The sequence below is a fragment of the Lissotriton vulgaris genome, chromosome 12 (genome assembly GCF_964263255.1).
Source record: "Lissotriton vulgaris chromosome 12, aLisVul1.2, whole genome shotgun sequence".
Lineage (NCBI taxonomy): Eukaryota > Metazoa > Chordata > Amphibia > Caudata > Salamandridae > Lissotriton > Lissotriton vulgaris.
In genome coordinates, this window is record NC_141700.1 from 144,976,650 (window position 1) to 144,991,047 (window position 14,398).

Sequence of the window (14,398 nt, forward strand, 5' to 3'; positions counted from 1 at the left end):
TGTATCATGTATGTAGTGAAAAAAAACTAGGCAATGCGGTACTCTTGGTGCTTATCAACTCTAGTGTTGCTGACACAGTTTAGCCAAACCATTAATCAAAACAATTCTCCCCAATGAAAGGAAGCGACTGCAGCAGTCCAGCGAACAACTGATTTAGTTTTTCATCCATGCTTATCAGACAATAACTGTGTTAGATACTTTTCGAAAATCAACACCATAGAACTGTGACCAAACTTCTGACTGCTCCACCTCCATCCAGACCTCCCTCACCACATGCTAACCTCATCCTACGATTTGCTCCCACTTAATCACTTGCCCATCGAAACTCATTCCTATAATTTAAGGGCGCAACCCATCCTATACACCATATTGTCATGTCTGCTGCACTTCTCTGTTTTACCTCGGTTTCACTATTCTCTCAAATTTGGCACACACTTAAAATAATTTTCCTCTTCATTATTTTTACTTCTTAAAAGACCCACCTCTGACCCCTCATCTCCCTAAACTACCATCCAGTACTGAAACCCCATTTCTTCAAGATATTACAAATAATGATTTTCCATCACATCGCCTAGCATCTTTTCTCCAATTAATTCCTAAATCCTTTCCAATCGTGCTTTCGTGCCCTACACACACAGTAAGAGAACTTTAACACATTAAGCTTTATCATTACTAAGCATAACAACTCACTTTCAACCATCGCCATACCACTGGAACTATCTGCGACCTTGGCAGTGCCAGCCACGCCACTCGATCTTCCTTGCAAACCTCATACCATTGCAGTCGCTTATTCTCAGTGGACTAGGACTCAGACACCAACACCCACCCCTTTCCCAATAGCTGTCTGCTCAATCGTCTGTCTTTGAAAATACCTTCCCTTCTCAAGAAACACATACAAGACATCCAAACAGCTCTGACAATCCCTTTCTGTAATCCAAAAAGACTGATTAGGCCTTTGCTTTTCATAGCGCTATTATCTACTAGGTAAATATTAGCCCTATTTAACTGTGGTCTCGCAATTTTACCATTCACAACTGCCAAAATTAACTAAAATTAACACCATCTTTTTGTATAAGCTATGTTTACCACCCCATTCACGCTGATCTACGTAGCTTCAACGTTTATTTATATAACATTTCTGAACAGTGTGTTTCTACTGTTAAACAAATAAAAATCGCCATATTTGATGCCTTAAGATCTTCAGACATCATTCTGAAGATGCAAAGGCGTGAGGAGTGAAATGTCAAACAAAGGAGTGACATTTTAAACAATCAGAGTTTCTCTTAAAATGACATTTGCATTGAATTCATAAACACAGAATAGTTGTTTGCAGGATCCCAGAACACTTAAACAAGCAATAATACTGTTTGTGAGAGATGAACAAATAAATAAAGCCCTTTTGATGTATAGGAATGGTAATCATCCTAGTGAGAAACTGTGTAGAATGATGCCTGGATGCCAGAAAAAAGCAAAGCTCTCTTACTTCTAAAATATGTTTGCAGGTGGGCATAGATACCTGCTCAAGTTGAAGGCATGCTTGTTTAGGGTTGGGATGTTGCAGTGAAATAACAGACATCCTCTCTGGGATATAAAAATATTTCCACCTTCAGGAGTAGTTGCACAAGTGCATAGAGTAGTTAGAGTAAGTACAGGTACCATCAGTGCTTTAAAATGCTGCCACCATCAGGAATGGAGTATCCGCACTTCTTCAATTCAATTTAAAATGTACATTACCAGCGTTTCTCGTCAGTGATGCAATAATTTTAGTAGTGAACGCCCTGGCACCACTCCTCAGTAGCAGCCAGATACTCTGTGACATTGATTATCTTTTTTTTTATATTTCCATTTCAAACATTTGATAGCGGGGGTGCCTGGCCTAGTCCTGATGGGTATGAATGACCTGTGTTTTGTGGACTGTATTCTTATGGATCACACCCTGAAAAAGTGGTGGAGGTGGAAAAGTATGGTGGACATGACAAAGATAAAAATTTGTGCCTGGGTGAAAGTAAGTGAGCAAAAGAGGTTGCATTTCTACTTTGCTTATGTCAGGAAAAGAATTTTCTCCGGAATTCCCTAGATGCAGATATTTGGACCACCTCTTCTTGTAGGAATTTCTACTCTTGTCCGGGCAAGTACATCTGGCTTAGAACAAGAGATGTCAGATTCTCCTTCACTATGGACAGACCACTTCCTCTGTTTATGGCCCAAGCCAACAGCCGCATTGCCTCTTAGCAGAACAGTTTGGAGCCCAGTCCACACTGCGTGATCAGAAAGAACAATGTTGAGTTGTAGTGTCATTCCCCCTCCGGCTGACTCTACTGATAAACCATCTGGTCAACCGGTGAAGGATGCTTTAGAAGGGCCTCAAATACCATCAATTTCAGGGGAACAAACTTCGTTGACTAAAGAGACTATGGAGATGTTTGAACATCTCCTAAAATCTCTTTTGCTGCCACTTACGGAGAGAGTCAAAAGGTTGGGGGAAAAATGGATTGCATCTTGGCAGCCTTCAACCTTACTGTAAATCCCAACAATGGTAAACTTAAGGTACATTCTACAATAAATAACCAGTTAACCTCTAACAAGGCGAATTCAAAGATCCCACAGAAAGAAAACTCTGTATTGAAAAATAAAACAAACCTGAGCACCCCAACAGTTGAACGGGCTATACATAAAGAGAAGGTAATGCCGGCTTCCAAAAAACCGCTTCCTCCCACAAAGATTTTAAGCACGAAGCCTGTGACAACAATAAAGCAGAGAGCAAATTTAAATTCTAGGAATACAGTGGACTTACCACCAGAGTCAGACAATTTTGTGATAGTTCTTACTGGAGTCCCAACCGTTCCAAACGGAAACATCGAACATAACGCTAATCTTAAAAAGAAAAGTTATTTTTTGGTTGGGAAAAAATAGGCCCCTTCCTCCACACCTAAACGGAGACATAATCTCCGTTAGACGATGTAAGTGGGTGGGCCCCAGACCCAAAGATATCGAGGGGGATGTCGTGATAGTTAATTTTAGGGATCACAGAGTGGTCACGCACATTAGTGATTGGTTTCCAGGAAGAACGGAGGGGGGTGTTTCTACTCGTAACCTCAGCTATTTTTACCCTGAAGCTCTGTTAATACCCCCCAACCAGCCACCAAATCGTCGACACTTTAACCCCCTAAATGTAGTACATCGTGCTTCATATCCTTTAAATTTGGGACACCATCTTTCACATCCTTCTTTTTCTGCTAATTATACAACTAATTTTTCCCCTTTTCTTGGACGTCATTTTCCCCCTAGATATTTTCCTCCAAATACCAATTTTGGTCGCCCTGTTGACCCTAATGAGTTCTGGAACATCCCCTTACAGAACCTGTATGAACCACTCTCTGGGCTCGACTCCAATGAATGTCTGGATAAGCCAACTTTCGATATAGAGGTTACCCGAGATTGCTTGAGTGTTTCTGCTACATCAGATGAAGCCAACAAAACTGCCCATCCTATTGTCACTTCTCCATTAATAAGTAGTCCCGCCGAGTCAGATATAAACATGTGGGAGAAAACCTGTGTTCCCTTAGTGGAGAATAGTGGGACTAGTAATGATGTCAATCTTTGTTCGCTGAATGTGTATGACATGGAGATCACTTCCACTGATACTAAGGTTGAGTGGGGTGGGGCGGAGGGTTCATCGTACGATGCCTCACCAATGATGTCTAATTGTATGCATTCGGATAGTGGAAAGTGCTTAATTTTTCCTACTAACTATACGGCAAGTGACATGGAGGGTATCGGTGGGAATGAAGAATTCGTTGATATTGTATCCCTGCCTGAAAAATGTATCCCTGGTGGTCAGATAAATGTAGAGGTCCTCTCTAACACCTCCACTCCTACCCCTGCTTATATTGTACATTCCATACTCAGTTGGAATGTGGCCGGCCTTGCAACTAAAATTGCATCACAATCGTGGTTGGATATGGTGAATACTCATTCAATCGTCTGTTTTCAAGAAACCCGGGCCTTAAACCTAGTGCATTTACTAGGGTACTAGACCTTCCACGCTCCGGCCTTGGCGACAAATCATGGCAGAAACAAGGGCGGTCTGGTAACATATCTCAGTATTAATAGTGGACTAACTGTGCTGACACACATCCCAAAAGATTCCTATCAGATAGTTATGATCGGATGGGGTAACTCCCTTAATCTTATCAAAATAAACTTTTATAATAATTTAGCTCCTGAAGCTTTAAACCAAGTTCTAAATGACCTAACTCATGCAGTTGTCACTTTGAAAGAACGTACCAACAAGGAATGTATGATTGCCTGGTTGGGTGATTTTAATTGCAATATTTGCCAGTATGGGCCAAAGGAACTTTGTGGCCTAGATTGTATAATGGATGAAATCCCAAATCATTTTAGTCATTCAAAAATAGGGGATAGTTTAAATAGTTTTCTTTTCTTTTTTAACTTAGATTTTGTAAATGAATTATGCTCACCGTCACTACCTTTTCAAACTACTTTCCATGGAAGAGGCTCAAATTCTGTGATTGACTTTACCCTTTTTTCTAAATCACATGCCACTTTACTCTCCTTATGGAAAACATTGGACGAGGTGTATGGAGACCATTACGCTCTAATGTTTAATATAAGAAAACATATAGAGAGGTCACAAACGATTACAAATACCATTAACTATCAACACCATATTTCCATGGGACGGACAAATGGCTATACTATCAAATGGGATAAAGTGATCCCTGAAACACTTTTTAGAAATCTATTATCTGAAAGACGTACGGAGATTAACATATGCCTATCTCCATTAGAAGACCCGCAAAAAATATTAGACTCTTTTCACAAAATTCAGCAGACCCTTAAATCCCTATTGACAGGGCAACCTAAATCTGGAATTAATAATAAGAGAGGTTGGAGGAGCTACGACACCAACCAAGATGGCCGCGTAGTCTCCCGGCTCCGCTGACCTCCGTCCTACGCTCGCTTATCCTGTCGAATATCCTGATCTCCTGCCCTGGATTCGTGTGGGTGAACTAGTCGGCACCCCGATGGTGTGCTCACGGGATTTTTCTGATGTTCTGGGATGAAGTAACATCGAAAATGTTTTGAGGCCTAACCCAGACTGGAAGCCGGGGCCTCGATTGCTGGTCTACCCGGGTCCAAAGTGAACAACAACGGACTGCTGAGGGTGGTTGGGTCCGGTCACTGGAACTTTTGAAAATTTCTCTGGACTACTTTGCAACCATCTGCTGCCTGGAGCTGTACCTGAGGTGAGGCAACGGGTGGCGCGCGGTGCTGCGTCGCAGGGGGCCCAGCCCGGAGCCCCGGCAATAGCACTGCTGGTGCCCCGAGGCGGAGGTCCCGCCGCGCGTTGCTGCGCGCCGCTGGCCCGTCCCTCACGGCTTGTTTCTGCCCCGGCGTATCCTGCCCCGGAGAGGGCGCCTCTCCATGGGGATCGTTATGCCTGCGGCCGGATGGAACCTGGCGGAACAGACTCAATGTGGCCCTTCCTTGCGGATGGTAATGGCGGAACTTGCGGCGCTTCACGCGATGGTGAGGGCCCAGGTCAATCATTGGCTGACGGCAACAGATGGGATCATAGGACCGGGAGCAAGCCCGGACTTGCTCTCTGAGACCCGGCAGCCGACTTGTTCCCTGGTGGAAGCCCTACAGGCGCGTTTGGACCCGGTGCTGGAAGCTGTGCCTGCCCCCGAAGAAATGGTACTCATCGTGTGTGCTGAGATTGGTGACTCTTCAACGTTCTCGGGAACATCAGTCCTACAGTTATCGGAGCATTTCACTGCTTCCCCCATCCTGGACACTGTTGGCTCACATTTTTATCTGTACCGGAACGAGTCGCACCCCCTCCTCAGTCGGTCTCCCAACATGGCGGATGGATTGATGCTTGGCTTCGGAGGCGGGGAGGGACATCGTTGGTGCAAGCCGTGTGCGTTGGGATCTGCTAATCATCTCCCATTTGCCGACTCAAGCTCCGGCTGCTTCTGAGTGAACTTTGTCTTTCCTGGGATGGGGCTTTTCTTATCCGAAGGACTCTGCAACTTTGTTAGACGGGGCCAAGGCTGAGATTGCGGGTTGACTTGTTTACGATGGATCTATTGGTAACGGGACTGCCTCATTAACAGACGGATTCTGAGGCGGAGGGTTGGTGGTTCCCCTCGGGGTATTTTTGTATAGTGGACAACTTTATTCGTGTTGGCCTAGGGGGGCCCCCTTGGTTAGGGCGGGGGGGAGAGACCGGGAGCGCATAGACTACTGCCCTCCTCCATTTCCCCGTTAGGTGGGGTTTCCTTTCTTTCTCCTTTTCTCTGTTTCTTCTATAATTCGGGTTTGGTTCTCGGGCGACAGGCACACTGCTGGGGGGGCCGTAGTCATCTGCAGGGGAGCAGGGTGGGGGGAGGGGATTTTTCATTTTTAATTTGCTTCTATGGCCTCTTTTTTTCTTCTCTTATCCTTCTTTGTCTTTTTCTTTTCTTGGGTCAGTGCAGTGGGTTTCCTTTGGTATCAATCACTGCTTTTTCATCTGTGCCTCAATTTTCGTGGTGTTCTCTGGGTCTTAGGGCAGGGGACTGCAGGCACGAATTGACCGTGATATTCCTCCACATCCTGAACCTCCTGTTTCAGCGCCATTGACTTGATCGATTACTGTGTATTGTTGACACGTTTACTATTCTGCCTGCCATTTTTCGCTGCTGGGAAATTGTTCGGCACCTGATCCTTCCATCCTATATTATAAAATGAAAACCGTTTATATTCTGTTTTCCTAATTGTGCTGTTCAGTGGCCAAGAGTATACTAGCATGGAGAATCTGCCCCCGAGGTGCTGCATGTGATTAAAATTGCTTTCTGTTACTCTAACTGCTTAGCGGCCGGCCCTGGGGGTTGTAGGCCCATACTTGTCTTTGGTTGAAATGTCAATAAAGGTTTTAACAAAAAAAATAAAAAAAATAAAAATAATAAGAGAGGTTGGTTTGATAAACATTGTACCGCAGCTTTAAAAAATCTGAAAAAGGCGTTACATACCACCCCGCGATCTATAGAGGCTATTAGACAGGCTAGACGTAATTATCGCAAGGCTATTAAGAACAGAGAAAAAGCCTTGAAACAAAAGGCCTCGGAAACTCTAATCTCTGCCTCAAGAAATAAAGATGCCACGGCATTTTGGAAGGCAGTAAATGCCCCCTTTTGGCGAGGCAACCAACCGGAAATGATAGATCTTGCTATCGATGGGGATACTTGGGTCGCTCACTTTAAAAATTTGTATGATGGACAGGAGCTACAATCTACTGCTCCTGAGGGTGGCATTATACGTTCTCCTATCTCCGAATCTCACGTGAAAAATTTTCCGTTGGATATTGTTTTTTCATGTGAAGAGGTGAATCTGGCTATTAGAGAAAGCCCGACCAATAAGGCACCGGGTCCAGACTCCATACCAGTAAATGTTTTTAAAGGTAATCTAGATTTCTGGGCCCCCCTGTTAGCTTTAGTAATGAACTGTGATAATACCCATGGTCTAATACAAACTTGGTCAGAAGTTATAGTGGTCCCCATTTTTAAAAAAGGGGACAGGCACGACCCATCCTGCTACCGTCCAATTTCATTGATTGATGCTCTAATGAAAGTAGCGGGGCGTATCATCTTAAAACGTATGCAAAATTGGATTGAGGAATTGAATATCCTCTCGATTTTTCAGTATGGTTTTCGTCAAGGTATGGGGACGGTTGAGCAGAGCCTTAATTTACATCTTTTAATTTCCAAATACACCATAGCAAAAAAAGGGAACCTTTTTATTACTTTTATAGATTTAAGTTCAGCATTTGATTGTGTTGAACACAAACAACTGTGGGCTGCCCTTAAAAGTCTCGATCTGGATCCTTCCATTTTAAATTTTATTAAAGAATTATACAAAGATGCTGGAGCGAGGGTTCGCTTTGGACAACAGGGAGAGTGCTCATCAAGATTTTCAATTAGGAGGGGGGTAAGACAGAGGTGCATTTTGGCACCCCTGCTCTTTTCACTCTATATTGATAAAATTGGTGATCACCTTAACAGCTTTCCTACCCTGTTGTGCAGGGCTCCCCTGTCCCCATCCTCTTATATGCGGATGATGCCGCAATTTTATCGCAGACCAGACTGGGCTCTCAGAGGGCAGTAAGTTCACTCTTTTTATGAGGGACAAGGGACTGAAGGTCAACATTAGTAAAACTTACTCTATGTCTTGTCGACAGGGAACAAAGATAATACCCTGCCCTGTCTTCATAGATAATAAAAAAATAGAGATTACAGATCAATTTCCGTACTTGGGGATTTGTTTTCATCGTAAATCCACTTGGAAACAAGCTATTTTATCGAGAAAATTAGCTTTCTCCAAGGCCATTGGTGCCTTGCAGAACTTTGCAATTAAAATTGGTGGAAGACCTGTCAAAGAGTTGATTGTCATTTATAAAGCCAAATGTGCGTCTACGGCGATTTATGGTTCAGGGGTTTGGGGAAACGATTCGGTACTTTGTATTCAACGGACTGAGAATCGTTTTCTCCGGTACCTCTTAGGGGTACCAAAATCCACCCCAAACTATTTTATACATATAGAACTCAGCCTTGCATACATTTCGGACATTATTATGACGGAACCCATCCTTCTATGGCATAAGCTCTGGCTGACCACTGAAACTGCCTTTAACCGTAACATCATATCCGACTGTTTACAATTGGATGGCGTTAAGCGTGTTAAGTGGCTATCGACAGTTGAAAATATGATGAGTGACATTGGTCATCCAGACTTTTTCGAGAACCTCTCCACCATGGAATCAATATCAAGGAAAGGGCTAGGTAAAATGGTTATGGACCATCTGGAGAATAAAAGATGGAAGACGAAGAAACTAAAAAAGTCTGTCCTAGCCCATCAAAATATAACTCCTGAGCGGGGCCCACAATTATATCTTAACAGTGATATTAATAGTTACGCTAGAATGCTTTTATCCAGTTTTAGAATGGGTTCCTTTTTTCGACTGATCACATTTCCATCTTGTAATGATTGGTTGAGACAAATCTTGCCCTGTCCCTGTGATGATGTGGCCCTCCAATCAAACTTGCACTGCACTTTATTCTGCAAATGTTATCATGTTTCCAGAAAAATTTTGTTAAGACCAATTCTTAAAGAGTGGGGTATCCGTTCTTGTAGAGAGGCGTTTTTTAAACTACAAAGGATGGAAACCCCGAAAATAATTTTTACTCTAATTAAATTTTTGAAACTACTGGTGAAATGTAGAAATTCAATGAATTGACTGTATATATCTTTTTAAAAAATGTTTTAACTCTTAGTGCTCTCTGAACTGTATTATCTTAAATAATTTTTTTTGTTTTTTTTGTTTTTTTAAAGTATTTATTGTATTTCTTGTCTATGAATATGATCAATATTTCCCCTTTCTTCATCCAAAAATGTAATGATACTGGCCTTTTGTCATACATAGTGAAATCTGTATTGTGCTTTCAATGTATTTTAAATGCATGCTTTTATGATATGATATGAAATTTTATATCGAAATAAAGCTCTATTTGAATTTGAGTTGTAGTGTGTTAGCATTTGAAAACGGTATCCCACATATATGTGGGGGAAAAAAATCTCAGCGTTAATTGGCTGTTCTAAATTCTAAAAACCAGATACAGCAAATAACTTCTTGAGGGGACCAGAGTGTTGTAGGTCAAATTTGATAGCTGAGCTCCTACACCTTACAAAGATGCAATATAATTAGGCACAGTCTAAGATTTTTTTTGCAGGACAGCCCTCTAGATTGGATGGGTCTTTCCACCAATTAAGGGAATTTAACTTTGAATGAACTCAAATTAGGTATTTCAACTGACAACACTGCTGATGCCATTAACGTATAGACTGTTGCAGAGGTCTCATTCGCAGCCACAATTGTGATCTAGGAGAATTCAAGAGGCATACTGGCCCAGGGTCCACAGAATTGATCTTGCCAACTTGATTGTTAATGTTTATATCAGTAGTTGTGTGCTGTCCAGACTCTACTGACAAAGAAACAATTGCAAGGCTGGTGAGCATCCAGGATTGTGCTCATGAATGGAATTCAACCTTTTAGGATAAGGAAAGAGGACTTCTAGCTGACTGAAAAACAAAGTTTATACAAAGAGTGTGAATGTTGCAGAGAGACTGGTCAGAAGATGATTCACTACAACATCCCTCAGAACCCAGCATTAGAGCACAGGTAAACAACATTTCCCTAGCACTGCAAGCTTAGAACAACCACCACTCCTATCACCTTGGTAAACATGTATGGTACAGAGGCTAGCCAAAATGGCACGCTTCGAATTACAAGTGATGCTTCCCCATGATAAGTGTTCATTAGGACATGTAACTGTGATTCAAAAGCCTAAGCTGAAGAACCACACCAGTTCTAGCAGGGCTGTTTGCAGAGTTTTGATCTCAAATTTCCCAGCATCAGCAATTTGTTGAGGAATCGCACGTCCACGAATGGATGCAGTCCTGCCCCTTTCTTGTGAATAAAAGATATTTGGATTAACACACTTTGCCCCACATCTGAGTATGTTCAAGTATTTGAATCAAGATCTGTGTGTTTGGGAGATACAAAAGGTCCTGGGGTACAGAAACCAAAACCTTTTGAAGACCTCTACTGATTAGTCTGTGGGCTAATGGACTCTTGCTGACTGTGACCAGGCTTTGCCCAAACACTCCATTTACTGCTTCAGCCTGCAAGGCTGTTCATGGCTAGCCAGTTTGTGAGAGTTTGGACCTGGGGTGTTTCGTGGCAGGTCCATCGAAACCTAAGCCTATACCAGTACCTGAAACTCAATTATGTGCTGTACAAACCAGAGAAGGTCACCTTGAAAAGTAGCAAGTGAAATCCCAACCACTTTTAAACATATCTTTTGCAAGACGGTTAAACTAGCTATTGTGTGGGATGGCCTTTTTTTCATTAGCTTAGGCCGACTCTTGCACTTCATGCCTTCATATTCATTGAAGTAAATTGGCATCAGCCCCGAGCCTTGCTTCAATGCTTGCAAAGCCAAATCCGTGATTTTAAATATCTCCAGAGGCTCACATTTAACAGAGACATTTATGTTAATAGGAATGTTACTGTTTATGTACTGTAATAGACTTTGGAGTCAGATCTGGCTAGACGGAAGCTTGAAGTTCTGGCATTCTTTATCATCATTTCAAGTGGCATTGCTAGTAGTTTTATGTGTATTCAATATTTTTTCTTGTTGTGAGGTTAAACATTGACTGGAAATTCAGTGATTAAATTGTATTGGATTTTGTTATTAAATGGTATTGTATGTTACTCTGTTCCATGTGTCTGACACTCATCACTCCCTTAAATCTTATACTTCTCAGCCTCGTTCATATAGAGTGAATGTAATGCTCAGGCAGGTATGTATCATGAGATCATGCATGGATTATTGGCTCCGACGGGGGTAGACCGTATAGGAGGCTTGTACCCCCCCTTTGTTGCCTTGTCCGGCCATCTTGAAGCCCTTCGCCCGGATTCGGCGGGCGGCGCCCGTTAGACGGTGGCGCCAGCGACCCCTGCTTTTTGGTGGCCCATCTTTCTGCACCAAGATTGCCATTGCTGGGGTTCGAGGAGACTCCGGTGGGCTTTATTCGAACGCCCGGTCCAGAAGTTAAGGAGCGGAGAGTCCCTGCTGCACTGACAAGATGGCCGCCGGCGCCCCGGGTCCCGGACCTGCTTGGGCGACGAATCTGGTTTGTCGAACCACACGATGGCTGAGGCTTGTGAGTGTGAGCCCACAATTGGTGATGTCTTGGCCGCCCTATGTTCTTTGCATGCGGCCATGGCCTTCGACGCTGTTGCGCGAGATAGCGGTTCTGCCGCCATGCCTGTTGGCCCGTCCCCCATGAGTGCGGCTCGACTGGTGGTGTGTGCTGCTTTGGCCCCCTCGGCTGCTGCGGAGTGTGATGCCGCCGTGCACTTACGAGATTGTATGTCAGCGGCCCCGAATCTCCAGGAAGTTTCAACTGTAGAGAACATGAACGAGGGCCCCACGTTGAGACCCGCCCATGTCGGTCTGGCTGGGGAGCCCGGCAGATGTTTGATTCGAACTGCTTTAGTGAGGTCCCGCGGCTGCCTTGCAGGGGCTACCTCACTGGTGGGGACGGCGGGGCCTCACCCAATCTGTTTGTTGCTCCTGATGTTGCTACTTGACAGTCTGGTCTGCCGCAGCCACTACTTGCTTTGCTGTCCGAGACTAGGGTCCTCTGGACTGCACCCTTGGCCTGCCTTGTTTCGATCCTGTGTGTACTCCATGCCGAACTGTTTGCTACCTACCACCTTATCACGCACGAAAGCCATGATTAGGAAAGGGCAGGGGTGAGACAGAAGTGCTTCGGCGGACTACTGGTTAATTTACGTGGATGAGGACTACCCGCAGCTGTGACAATATGACCGATTCCTTTTCCTGTTCCTGATATTTGAGGTTGTGTCCTTCTCGCTCTGATGTGGTTTTCAGCTGTGTTATGGCGGGGGGTAGGAGCTGATTGTTCGATTGCAGATCTCCTCTCCCACTGGTTCCCTTTCCCTTTTCTTCTTCTTTTGGTCTGTTGTGTTCTTTTCTTACTTTCTGATTCTTCTATATTTCGGGTTCTATTTAGGGCGACAGGCACGCTGCTGGGGGAGTAGGCCGTAGCCTTCTGCAGGGGTGCAGGGTGGTGTGGGAGGGATGGGGTCTTTCTGTTGCTGGTTTTCTTCTTTTTCATTTAGTTCTATGGCTCTTTTGTATCCCTTTATCGGGGCGCTGTGTCTGCGCGCATCTTCCTTGGAGTGTTAGCGGATAGTGAAGGAGTTGCTTTCCCGCTTCCACGATACTGACTGCACATATAGCATGTCTTACATGACTTGGCCCGATAGCGGGTCCTCCAGTTTTGCGTGCTTTACTCGCCGTGGGGTGAGTGCAATGGCGCTGCGTTCTTTCTTTCCCTCTTTCTGACATTCTCATCTCTACCCCTCCCCTCTTTCTTTCTTTCTTTACTGGGGTTAGTATAGTAGATGGTTATTACGTTGCTGCTCTGATTCTTCTGATCCGTGCTAGCTCGCATTCAGGCGGTGACGGGTGTGTGGCGGGCCGTGGTGGGAACTGATCTGAAATGGGGCGACCATAAATTGATTCCTGTCAATTGCTGCTATTATTTCCATTTATCACAGCCCCTTTGTATTGCTGCTTTACATATAGTCCGCCATGGGAATTTAGATGTCGAAAAGTTGCAATTGATCCTGCTATACTTCCTCATATTATAAAATTAACCTTCTTTAATACTGCTTCTAGCGGTTACACTCGGACTCTTAATGTTTGATTGCTTGCCTGTATACCACTGGGTGACTGCCGGGGAACTTCAATGATGACTCTTGTGCGTTTATAATGTGTCGTGGCCGGCCTGATTGGTTGTAGGCCCGTATTTGTATGCCTCTATTCGCACAATAAAGGTTTTCAAAAATATATATATATATCTGTCCGTGTTGGCAAAGAGTATAAAGACAAAGACATATTGGTGCTTTGACAGGAACTTTCCTAGGAGCAAACGTGCTGCCCAGGGCTTTTTGTGCCCGGTTGAGACCTCCCTGCTTGTGACTGCCAACGGACTCGCCAGTCATCCTAGCAAGGATAATAAAGCTAAACAGACAGCCAGTGAAGTATTCCAAGATCTAATTACTTATTCTTTCTATGCATTTATTCTTGTGTATATACCGTTACTATATGCATTTATTTTACATGTGCATTATTGCCAATTGATATATGGGTACTTTCTGTAATAAATATTCCTCTTTACTTGGCAAATGAGTGTTGACCTTTGTTTATGTAGTATTTTGGTAATCTAAAGTGTGAGGAATCCTAGTTTGAAGTGTTAACGTCGTGTCCTGGTATTCTGAAGTCTTGTTCATGTATTCTGAAGAAAAAGCAAGACAGCAAAGTGCTAACTGGTAACTCAAATAGGGGTCCAAAGCATTGTGAGACCAGGACACCAGTTGTAAACTTCTCCAACTATCACAACTGGAGCTCACTAATCCCTAATTTCCCTGGGAACACAGCACCTAGGTCTCAATCATGGGGTTATGCAATTTTTCAAAACAATGAAGACTAATGGAATGCCAATCGGTCACTGACTTTGCTTGCAACTTGATCTGTAGGGTTTAAAGCCCAAACATTTGTAGGCGGTTGTGAGAAAGTGCCATCTTTCTTGCCTTGGTATGCCCCCACTTTTTTGTGAACTGCTGATGTGCTTTGACTGAGTGTGCCCTGTGTTCCTGCCAACCAGGTACCTAGGGCCTGTGTTCCTTCCCTAAAACTGTGCTGAAACTAAAAACCAAATTGGCATCTCTGGCCACCTG

General features: G+C 43.8%; 1 protein-coding gene across 3 annotated transcripts in view; it reads right to left on the reverse strand.

Moving 5' to 3' along the window:
* The window catches only part of DCAF8 (DDB1 and CUL4 associated factor 8), a 470,600-nt gene that overhangs the window by 363,018 nt on the left and 93,184 nt on the right, over nt 1-14,398 (reverse strand). The window lies entirely within an intron of this gene.